General features: G+C 40.9%; 1 pseudogene; it reads right to left on the bottom strand.

The window, feature by feature from the left end:
- Positions 1-9526, bottom strand: part of LOC102844601 — a 67164-nt pseudogene extending 57638 nt beyond the window's left edge.
- Between the last annotated feature and the right edge of the window lie 607 nt (positions 9527-10133).

Below are 10133 nucleotides of genomic sequence, written 5' to 3'. Positions count from 1 at the left end.
GCCTTTGCATAATCAATGAAACACAGATAGACATTCTTCTGGTATTCCCTGCTTTCAGCCAAGATCCATCTAACATCAACAACGATATCCCTAGTACCACGACCCCTTCTAAACCCAGCATGGACTTCCGGCAGCTCTGTGCTGATGTGCTGTTCTAATCGTTTTTGGATGATCTTCAGCAGAATCTTGCTTGCGAAGCAAAAAGTAGCAGAGGAATATCTATCTGTGTTTCATTGACTAAACAGAGGCATTTCACTGTGTGGATCACAGCAAATTGTGGTTAACAATGAAAAGACAGGGAATCCCAGAACACTTGAATGTACTCAGGCAAAACCTGTACTTGGACTAGAAAGCAGTCCTAGTCCTCATAATAGAGCAAGGAAACACTGCATGGTTCAAATTTAGGAAAGAAGTGGGTCAGGGATGTGTTCTGTCCTCATATCTTTTCAACTTATATGCAGGACAGATTATTCGGAAGGCTGGACTTTATAAGGAGGATTGGATGAAGACTCATCAAGAATGTACATCATGCAAATGACAAAACCTCAGTTGGTGAAACTGAGGAGGACCTAAAGCTTTTGCTGCAGATGGTAAAGGACTGTAGTCTTCACTATGGAATGAAGCTCAACATCAAGAAGACAAAGATTCTCATCATTGGGCCAATTGGCAAAACCCTGATAGATGGAGAAGAGATTGAAGTTAACAATTTCAATTGGCGAGGCTCCACAATCAACACTCTTGGCATCAGCAGTCAGGAAATCAAAAGGCACATTGCACTGGGAAGTCTGCTGTCAGGGACTTCGCCAAAATGCTAAAGAATAATGATGTTAATCTAGAGACTAAGGTGTGCCTCATCCAGGCCATAGTCTTTGCAATTACTTGCTATGCATCAGAGAGCTGGATAATGACTAAGGATGACAGAAGAAGAATTTACATCTTTGAATTGTGGTGCTGGAGAAGAGTATTGAACATACCATGAACCGCAAAGAGAACAAACAGGTTTGCATTGGAGAAGGTGAAACCAAGTTTCTCCTTGGAGGCTAGGGTTTTGAAGCTCTGTCTCAAATACTTTGGGCATGAGGCGAGGAGAGACCAATCCTTGGAGAAGAACATCATGCTTGGAAGTGTGCAAGGACAGTCCAAGAGAGGAAGATCCCAGATGAGTTGGTTTGACAGAGTAACTGAGGTAATGGGATTAGGTGTGTTGGAGTCAATGAGACTGGCTCAGGATAGCTCAGTGTTCAGAGCTTTGTAAATTGCTATGAGTCGTGGGCAATTTGATGGCACAAAACAATAATCACTACCAAAAATATCCAAAGAAAGACAAAGGGAGCAAACGGAATTAGTTTACAAGTAGAAGCAGGGGAATCTAGAAGAAAAATGAAACCCGAAGAACCAAGACAGAACCAAGGACCTGCCCTGAGCTAGAAAGAGAAATCTAGCTTTATTTCTGCTTATCATGGATTGCAGAAGGAACTGAGGAGGCTTGCTGAGGTGGAAATAAAGGCATTGTAAAATCCCCAAGATAGAGGGAGGATTTTAGAGCAGTTAAGTCATATTTTTACTCCTGGGAGAAGAGTTTTATGTTAGAGACTCAAAGAGATTGCTCTTACCACAAGTACAAACTGGGCTCTAGTCCTCCTAACTCTTTGGGCCTGAGTTTCAGAACAAAAGAGTTTCCGAAACAAGAATGATGTTCCTCCTATGATAAGCTATCCTTTTATCTCGATATTGAACAACTATACTGACCATTGGATAGTCTAACTAAAGTCTGTGAGAGGAGCTCCTACCATGTGCATGCTGAGAAGAGTGAGAGCGATCTCCAGCTTCAGATACTGGAGAGCATGCAGCTGGAACGGTGCAGAATTTACTCTCACTCTGACAGCAGGAAACCATCTACCTATACAATAGAAACCCCAGCGATGCATTCACTGTCAACCCAGAGATACACGCCTGAACAGGAGGCCTCTCCATCTGGCTTAATGATAAAAAATAATGAATACATTAATATATTAAGGCATCATCATTTGAACTTGTTTTCTACTTGGAATCTAAGAAGGAGAAAACATATTACATCAGCTTAAAGGTGGAGAGACTTGTATATCAGACTTTTGTGATGGTTAAATTGGGTCTTGCTGTAGGCAAGGTGAATTTTGCAGCTGTGGGGGCTAAGAAGCTATAAAATCAAATTTAGACCCCAAAGGGTAGAGTAAAACATCTGGTACTTGGAGGGGTGCATCCTGGCTGGCCCCCTGAAAGTCATACTGGAGTGGCTTTGATAGCAATTATGCTGGTAGCTTCACTTTTATTTTGCATTTAAGATTGTCCTCCTGAAAAGGTCATGTGTAAATCAAATTTAATAAATCAAATTCTACACTTCATACCTTGGGGATGCTTTCCCTTCAAAGGAAGCTGTGAGTGAATCCTTTTTTAATAGAAATAATCAGCTCTTCATTTATCTGATTTGTAAGGTAAAATTTTTAGATTTCAGGTTTTCTTAAAGTGATCAGCAGATTCTTTATCTTTTATCAGTGATAAAAAACCAGTTAAAACAGCACAAACCATAAAAACCCTGTATGATTGACACATGGAATGAAAAGTTTAGTGTAGGTTGGAAAATAGAGGGGAAATTTACAATTAACGTCTTAAATAAAAAATAAAAATTAAAAAGAGAAAAATTCAAGGGATTTAGACATAGTTGTATTCTTAAACAAGGACAACAGGATTTTATTGTGTTGTTTGGGTTTCTTTTGCATTTTTATTTTATAATGATTTGCTTACAAAGTTTGTATTCATTGTGTTTCACACTATTCTTCATTCACATTGTATTTCATACAATCATTCCTATTCATTGTTGTTGTTGTTGTGTACTGTAGAGTTGGAACTGACCCTAGCTGACCCTCTCGCAGGTTTTCAGAGGCAGTTAATCACATGTGAAGTGACTGCCCATCCTTCTTCCACCGAGTAACTGGTGGCCTTGAACCGCATACTTTTGGAATTGCAGTGCAGCTTCTTGCCACTAGGCCACTCAGAGCTCCCCATTCATTATGTTTTATAAAATCAATCACCAGTGGATTATGTCCACCTTAATCCTGTCTTTTCAGGTTCCTGCTGGATCTTTCCCATTTTCTTTACTCCTTCCCTCCACCTACCAAATTGTGTATCCCTGTGATGCACAGGGGCAAAATAACAGGGTTGCATAATTTGTTGTGTTGTTTTTTGGTTTTGTTTTGTTGGGCTTTTTTTCTCCATTTCTTGATCATCTACCATTGCCTTATTATTCAGATTCTGCCTGGGTGCAGCAGCTACAACATCTTATCCTGCCAGGTTCAAGGGCAAAAGGGAAGATTACTTTTCTTCCCAAGAGTCTCAGAAATTGCCGTTGATTGAGACATCTGTCCATCTTTAAATGGATAAGGACTGAGAAATTGACAAGCTTGGGCCTGAGGTGGGGCAGGGACTGAAACTGAGGAAACACACGCCTCTCATATAACAATGAGAAGTGGTTACCAAAAGAAAGGGGCAAGATGCCAGGGGAAGAGAAGAGAAACCTAACTCTCCCCTCTCCTTCATGATCAAGTTTGCCTATCTCAAAAGCAGTTGCTTACATACCACTTGCATCAGAAAAACCTAGGATGCTTGTTAAAATGTATTAATGTTAAATTTTTAGAGTTCTACTCTTGTTATTGTTACCATTGCTATATGCCATGAAATCTGTTCCAATTCATAGCAACGGCCATGTTCAACAGAATGAAATACTGCTTCATCATGCACCATTCTCACCATCTCTGCTGTGTTTATTTCATTCCTCTGTGCAGCCTCTATTGTCTATCCATCTCGTTGAGATATCTTTCTCTTTTATGCTGACTTTACCAGGGTGCTTCTTAAAGGCAAGGATGGTGAAACGTCCTCTCATACTTTGGTTCTGTTATCAGGAGGCATTCCTCTCTCTCTTTTTGCCACTGAATCAGAACTGACTCACAAATGCTCTTCCAGTGTGTTTTCAGAGACTAAATCACACAGGAGGAGACTGCCAATATTTCTCCCGTAGAGCTGCTGGTAGATTTGAACCACTTGCCTTTGAGCTGGCAGTGTAACTTCCTTCCCACTAGGCCACTAGAGCTCCCTCTGCAAAAGAGAGGAAGATCTTCAATGAGATGGATTGACACAGTAATGGCAACAATGCACTTGAATGTAGTTAAATATTGTAAAGATGACAAAGAATGAGACAAGGTTTCAGTTCATAGGGTCACTATGAGTTGTGATACTTAACAATAATCACTACCACTTCTTAACCAAGCACTATGTCTTTCTCCAGGCACTGGCCCATCCTGAAATATGCTCCAAGTATGTGTGGCGAAGAATGTTTCTAAGAAACATTCTGGCTGCTCTTCTGACAAGACAGGTTTGTTTGTTCTTTTGGCAGTCCATGACATATACTATACTCTTCACCAACACAATTCCAAGGCATCAGTTCTTTTTTAGTCTTCTTTCTTGTCCAACTTTTACATGCATACTTGGACCAGGAAGCAATAGTCAGAACAGAGCTGGGATACACTGCATGGTTCAGGATCAGTAAAGGTGTGTGTCAAGGATGCATCCTATCTCCAAACCTTTTCAATCTATATGTGGAACAGATAATTCAAGAGGCTGGACTTTATGAGGAGGAATGTAACATTAGGATTGGAGGAAAACTCATCAATAACCTGTGTTATGCAGATGATACAACTTTGCTTTTTGAAACTGAGGGAGACATGAAGCATTTGCTGCAGAAGTTCAAGGACTGTAGTCTTCAATATGAACTGAAGCTCAACGTCAAGAAAACAAAGGTTCTTACCACTAGGCCTACTGGTAGCTTCATGAGAGAGAAGAAATTGAGGTTGTTAACAACTTCAGCTTTCTTGGTTCCACAATCAGCACTCTTGGCACCAGCAGTCAAGAAATCAAAAGAGAATCGCATTGAGAAAGTCTGCTGTCAGGGATCTCTCTAGAGTACTGAAGAGCTACAGTATCAGGCTAGAGACTAAGGTGTGCCTGATGCAGGCCATGGTTTTTACAATTACTTGCTATGCATCAGAGAGCTAAGAATGATAGAAGAATCAATGCCTCTAAGCTGTGGTGCTGAGGAAGAGTGTTGACCATACTGTGAATCGCCAGAACAAACAGATCTGTCTTGAAGAGGCTGAAACCAAGCTGCTTCCTGAAGGCAAGGATTTTGAAGCTCTGTCTCACATACTTTGGGCACATGGACAGGAGAGAATAGATCTTAGAGAAGGAAAACATGCTTGAAAGGGACAATGCAGGACAGGAAGAACCAGGCTAATATGGATTGACTCAGTGACTGGGGAAATGGGATTAGGTCTGTCAGCGATGATGAGATTGGCTCAGGATAGGGCAGGGTTCAGAGCTATTGTACATAGCGTCGCTATGAGTCTCTGAAGTTTTGACTGCACATAACAGCAACATAAAGCAATTGAAAATACTATAGGTTGGTCAGGTATACCTTAGTCCTTGCTTTTTGTATCACTTGAAACAGGTCATTTTTAGCAGATTTATCAATGCATTACATTGTTTGATTCCAGGATCTTGTTTTGGCTCTTCTAGTCCTATTTTCGATAATATCCCAGGTGATGTTTGACTGGATTTTGACATTTAGAAATGATTTCTCAATGCTGCACCGCCCCTTGCATTTCCACAGTTACTGCCTTAGTTCAACTCTCCTCATTGTCTGCTTGGACTGTTGCGGCTACTTCCTTACTAGTCCTGCCCCTTCAGTCATCCACAGGTGCATCCACAGTCCCCACCTCCACTATATCTTATGCTAATTGCCTGCTGAAAACTGCACTCTCAAACCCTGAATTACTTCACTGTTTTCCTGTGTTACACGATTTCCTCCCACACCTTGTAGCCCAGACATCCTGGATGCCCTCTCTCATCCATCATCTGAACTGTCCAGGGCCTTTACCACACTCATTTCTACTGTACATGATCTTTCCTTGGCCTCACTTTCCGTTGCCTTTTTTAATTTACCTGGTGTCTTAATTTCTTAGAGCTGCTCTAACAAAATATCATGTGTAGGTAAATTTAAAGAACAGAAATTGATTTTTTTTCCCCCTTCTCACAGTTCAGGGGGCTAGAAGTCTGAATGGAGGGTACCTGGTCTTTTTAGTGGTTTTTGGATATGGGTTCTTGTCTCAGTTTCTGTGATCCCAGTATTCCTTGATTCCTTGGTGATATTCATGTAGCATTTGTCTTCATCTTCTGGTTGCTTGTCTTGGTGTCTAAGCTTCTCTTTGTATAACTCAGAGATTATTAAGTTTAAGCTATATCATACAAGATTGTTGTTGTTGTTAGGTGCCATTGAGTCGAGTATGACTCATAGCAACCCTATGAAAAAAAGATCTGAACAATGTTCTATCCTGCGCCATCCTCACACTTTCTGACACATAAGGGCCCATTGCAGCAATCACTGTGTCAATCCACCTGGTTGAGGGTCTTCTTCTCCTTCACCGACCTTTCAAAGAATAGCCCTTCCTAGCAACATGCCCAAAGTATGTGAGGCAAAGTCTCCTTATTCTTGCCTCCAAAGAGCTCTCTGGCTGCATCCTCTCCAAGACATATCTGTTCGCTCTCTTGGCCATCCATGGTGTGTTCAGTGCTCTTCTCCAACACCAGAACTCAAAGACATCAATTATTTTTCTGTTATTTTTATTCATTGTCCAGATCTCAGATGCATAGCAAATAGTTGGAAAGACCAAGGCCTGAATCAGACTCCCCTTAGTCCTTAAACTAACATCATTACTTCTCACAATTAAGTTTAAGATACACTGTATGACTTTTGACCAATCATGCAGTTCCACTTACGTGTCATGGAACTCACATCTAGACATCATACTTTTAACTTCATTAATGTTCTTTCAGCCAATTATTAATTCTGTAACCTTTAAGTTGTGACCCCACACAATAAGAACTTGCTTTGGCTTTATGTTTTGGGTATTTTTTTGTTTCCTTTGACTTTCCATAATCACCCTGTGACTATGAATGTTACCTAGATCTAAACCATCTGCACCCCTCAATAAACCTCATTTGCTGCTTTTTTTTTTTTTAAAAAAAGATAATCCATGTACTGCTATGGCCCCTTTTACGTAATAGCACTGTAAAAAGATTATCTGAATGTATTCACAGGAGTTAATATTCTAGTACACATGTTGCTGTTGTTGTTGGTACATGTTATCAAGTTGGTTCCAACTCATAGGAATCCTACGTGCACCAAACAAAACTCTGCCCAATTGTTGGCCATTCTCACAGGGCCGTTGTGCTTGAGTCCTTTGTTGTCCCCACTGTGTGGATTTGTCTTTTGGATGGTCATTCTGTTTTTCACTGACCCTCTTCTTTACCAAGCTTGATGTCTATTTTCAGAGTTTTAGTCCCCTTGACAATATGCCTAAACTATGTAAGACAAAGTCTCACAATCCTTGCTTTTAAGGAACATTCTGGCTGCAGCTCTCTCCAAGGCAGACCAGTTCTTTTGGCTGTCCAAGTTATAATTGACATGAACAGACATTAATACTTCAAAACTTTTCTTCTTCTGTCCAAATTTTACATGTATTTAAGGTGACTGAAAATAGGATGACTAGAGTTAGGTACAGGAAACTCTGGTGGTTTACTGATAAGAAGTTGTGTTTCAACCTCAAAGGCATGCTGTTCAATTCTCCCAACTGCTCCATGGGAAAGGGCTGGACAGTCTCCATCCATGTAATTAACTGCCCCTGGAAACCCACTAGAGGGTCAGCTATGCGTCAGTTCTGACTCAACAGCACACAACAACAGGAACAGCAACAATAACAAAACAGCAACAACTAAAAAAAAAAAAAACAAAAAAAAAAACCAGCAACAACTGGCTTAGGCACACCTCCATCTCAGAAGAACAAACAGATATGCTTTGGAGAAAGTGAAACCAGAGTTCTCCTTGCAGGCAAGGATGGCAAAGCTTTGTCTCACATACTTTGGACACTTTGCCAGGAGAAGCTAGCTATTCTTTGGAAAGGGACATCATACTTGGAAGGTGGAGGGAGGGCAACAGTGAGGAATACCCTCAATGAAATGGATTGACACAGTGACTGCAGCAATGGGCCTGAATGTGGCAGAGATGATGAGAATGGTACAGCATAGGACAGGGTTCAGATCTGTTGTTCATAGAGTCGCTAAGAATTGTACTCAGCTCAATAGTGCTTGACAAAAACAACATCTTCAAACTGAGATCCTTACTCTTTATCACTTTAAAGAGATCCTCTAATCTTTTGACTGCTGCTTACTTGAGCATTGTTTTTAGATACAAGTAAAAGGAAACCTCTTTTCTTTGCTTATCATGATTGCTTATTAGGTTAGTTGTGAAGAGTTTTGTTTTCTTTATGTGAAAGTGTACTGGGGTCTATAATCTTTGATCTTTATCAGTAAGTGCCTCCAATCTCCTTCATTTTCAGCAAGCATAGTTGTATCATTTGCATTTTATAGATTTTAATGAGTCTTCCTCCAAATCCTGTCACCATGTTCTTCTTCAAACACTCCATCTTCTGGAATTATTTGCTCAGCATACAAATTGAATAAATTTGATGAAAAGATGCAATTCTAATGCACAGTCTTCTTATTTTAAATTATACATTAATCTCTCTATTCTGTTTAAATGACTGACCTGAACATGAACACAGTTTTTACATGAACACAGTTAAGTGGTTAGGAATTATAATTGTTCAAAATATTACCCATAATTTGTTATTATCCACACAGTTGATTGGCTTTGCATAGTCAATAAAAGATAGGCAAATATCGTTCTGGTATTTTTCTGCTATCAGCTAAGTTTCATCTGATGACAGTAACAAAATCTATCATTCTATGTTCTGGTATGAATCCAGCGTGAATTTCTGGTAGGTCTGCAACTATTTTTCAATTTATCGTCGTCGTTAAGTCATTAAGTGCTGTCCAGGCATAGGCGACTCATACGGACCCTATGAATGAAAGTCCTCAACACTTGTGTGACTTTCATCCTTTCTCCAGGTTCATAGTGTTTCCGGAGGCAAGCTATTTACAGAAGTAGATGCCACTCCTGCTTCCAAGCTTGTTTTAATCAGGGAGCTCCACCAAACACTGTCCACCATGGGTAACCATTCTCGCATTTGACACATCAGTGTCACAGTGTTCAGCTTCCCAGCGACCACATACGCCCACTGTACGTCAAGTGGACACAACAGGGCTATACAACCTAGAAGAATGTTTGACCAAAAACAATGCCCTCAGGCCCTTCTGCATTTTACCATTCTGGCACGCCCAAGTGCTGGCGTACTCTGTGCCAGAGACCCCCAGTTCATCTGGCAAGTTCACTCTCCTGACACCCACTTGTGGCAAAAAGAAAGCCACGAGCACCCCAAGCGTTCCATACTTGCCTCTCTTCAACACGCAAGAGGCCGCATCCAGCTGACACTAAGACTCCCAAGACACTCGTCCTCACCCTGCAGGCATGGCCCGACATTTCAGTGTTTTATCATTCTGGCATGCCCAAATGCTGGCAAACACTGGGCCAGAGACCCCCAGTTCATCTGGCGAGTCTGCTCTGCTGACATCCAGTTGTGGCAAAAAGAAAGCCCCAAGCTCCCTAAGTGTTTCATACTTGCCTCTCTTCAGGAAGCAAGAGGCCACGTCCAGCTGACACTGAGACTTTACTTGCCTGTGATGTGAATGATCTTATTTAATAATTTCTACACATATGCTTTAGAGAGGTAAGTCCTTAACATCTGGAAAACAAAAAATTCTGGAAACCAGTTTAAATCTCACTTCCTTTACGAATCCTCACTACTTATCTCTCTGGAAGAATAGGCTGCTGCTTACTCCTCAACCCTCCTTTTCTCCTAGAATGCTCCTTCACAGCATTTATGCTTATAAAATGTTCACATTTATAGTTCTGTCTTGCTCTGACCCTACTTTTGTTAGGTACGTTGAGTTGACTATGGCTCCGAGCAACTCTATAAATAACAGGTCTAAACCTTGCTCCACCCACCACCCTCACCATCTTTTATACTCAAGAACATTGCATCAAACAGTGTCAATTCATCCTCTGTAGGGTCGTCCTCTCTTTTTCT

Source organism: Elephantulus edwardii, unplaced genomic scaffold (assembly GCF_000299155.1).
Source record: "Elephantulus edwardii isolate Elephantulus edwardi_28Jun2011 unplaced genomic scaffold, EleEdw1.0 scaffold00049, whole genome shotgun sequence".
Taxonomy (NCBI): domain Eukaryota; kingdom Metazoa; phylum Chordata; class Mammalia; order Macroscelidea; family Macroscelididae; genus Elephantulus; species Elephantulus edwardii.
The sequence above is the reverse complement of the archived record's forward strand: the minus strand, read 5'-3'. Positions and strand labels throughout refer to the sequence as shown.